At 43.9% G+C, this 2,157-nt stretch overlaps 1 pseudogene; it reads left to right on the top strand.

Moving 5' to 3' along the window:
- Positions 1-483: 483 nt before the first annotated feature.
- LOC108290630 lies at positions 484-1,927 on the top strand (annotated as a pseudogene).
- Positions 1,928-2,157: the final 230 nt, after the last annotated feature.

Raw genomic sequence — 2,157 nt, 5'->3', positions numbered from 1 at the left:
TCCTGCTGCTGCTGCTTGGGTGCTTCTCTCTCTCTCTGTTGATGAGCACAGACCTCAGTGGCTCCAGCCTTCACTTTCCAGATGTCACTTCATTCTCACATCTCCTGAGGGGGCTACTTCCCACTTTCTTTCCCTCCTCACGCTCCTCCAATCTTTTCCCACTCCTCACTCTTAGATAATGAGATTATTTCTTTTCACTCAGAAAAAAGAAGGACTCAGGTGAAAAGAGCATCATCATCCCAAGACAACCGCACAGCTCCACCTATCTCCTGGGTCTTCCCACCAGTGATGATGGATGGTCCTCAACTCCTGCCTAAGGCCACAAGATCCACCCCTGCCTCCGCTACATAAGTTTCCCCTCTCTCCTGGCTCATTCATTCCTGCATACAAACTGCATGCAAAATGCTGTGATATTTCCCATTAACACAAACGAAACTAAATAAATAAAAATAAGATCCTACCATAAAAAATCCATTGCCTGGGCCACCACGCCAGGGAGGAGCAGCCGCTGCCACCCAGGACTGGGCCCCTAGGGAGGAGGAGGCAGGAAGATGGCGGACAACACTGGTGCTGCCGACAGGAACGCGGAGATCTGGAAGATCAAGACGCTCATTAAGAGCGTGGAGGCGGCCCGCGGCAATGGCACCAGCATGATGTCATTGATCATTCCTCCCAAGGACCAGATTTCATGAGTTGCAAAAATGTTAGCAGATGAGTTTGGAACCGCATCTAACATTAAATCACGAGTAAACCGCCTCTCAGTCCTGGGAGCCATTACATCAGTAGAACAAACACTCAAACTTTATAACAAAGTACCTCCAGGTGGTCTGGTTGTTACTGTGGAACAATCGTAACAGAAGGAAGAAAGGAAAAGAAAGTCCATATTGACTTTGAACCTTTCAAACCAATTAATACGTCATCGTATTTGTGTGACAACAAATTCCACACAGAGGCTCTTACAGCACTGCTTTAGATGACGCAAGTTTGGATTCACTGTAATAGGTGGTAGTGGGGCATCTTTTGGCACACGTCACGGAAACACAAGAGAAGTTCTGCACAAATTCGCTGCGGATCTTACACAGTAGAGGAGGTCAGTCAGCCTTGCGTTTTGCCCATTTCAGACTGGAAACGCCACATAACTATGCTCGGAAAGTAGCAGAGACTGCTGTGCAGCTGTTTATTTCTGGGGACAAAGTGATTGTGGCTGGTCTAGTTTTAGCTGGATCCACTGACTTTAAAACTGAACTAAGTCAATCTGATATGTTTGATCAGAGGTTACAATGGAAAGTTTTAAAATTAGTTGATATATCATATGGTGGTGAAAATTGATTCAACCAAGCTATGGAGTTATCTTCTGAAGTCTTTTCCAACATGAAATTCATTCAAGAGAAGAAATTAATAGGACTATACTTTGATGAAATCAGCCAGGACACGGGCACGTACTGTTTTGGTACTGAAAATACACTAAAGGCTTTGGAATGGGGGCTGTAGAAATTCTAATAGTCTGTGAAAATCTGGATATAATAAGATATGTTCTTCATTGCCAAGGCACAGAAGAGGAGAAAATTCTCTACCTAACTCCAGAGCAAGAAAAGGATAAATGTCCTTTCACAGACAAAGAGACCAGAGAGAAACATGAGCTTATCGAGAGCATGCCCCTGTTGGAATGGTTCCCTAACAACTATAAAAAATTTGGAGCTACTTTGGAAATTGTCACAGATAAATCACAAGAAGGGTCTCAGTTTGTAACAGGATTTGATGTAATTGGAGGTATCTTGCGGTGCCGAGTAGATTTTGAGGTAATGGAATACCAAGGAAGAGATGATGAATTTTTTGACCTTGATGGCTACTAGGTAGTCGACATGGGTTCAGCAAAACGGGCCTGACTCTCCAGCATCCAACCCAAGGAGCATACCCATGGTGGAATCCAAACAGATCCCCGCCTTACAATTGGAACATTTCCAGAACTTAATCCATGAGGATTGGATATTGAAAAGAAAACCGAAGCAAAACCAGACCAAACCCTATACTTTGCTTTGTCATGGTGTCAGCACAGCAGCCTGCAACTAAGTTCCTAAATGCCACTTTGGCCTAATTTTTAAAAGAATCCCCATTTTTACTTGTACTCGGTGAAACTGGTTACTCTTGTATTTATGA

This window comes from Cebus imitator, unplaced genomic scaffold, assembly GCF_001604975.1.
Source record: "Cebus imitator isolate Cc_AM_T3 unplaced genomic scaffold, Cebus_imitator-1.0 Scaffold440, whole genome shotgun sequence".
NCBI lineage: Eukaryota > Metazoa > Chordata > Mammalia > Primates > Cebidae > Cebus > Cebus imitator.
The sequence above is the reverse complement of the archived record's forward strand: the minus strand, read 5'-3'. Positions and strand labels throughout refer to the sequence as shown.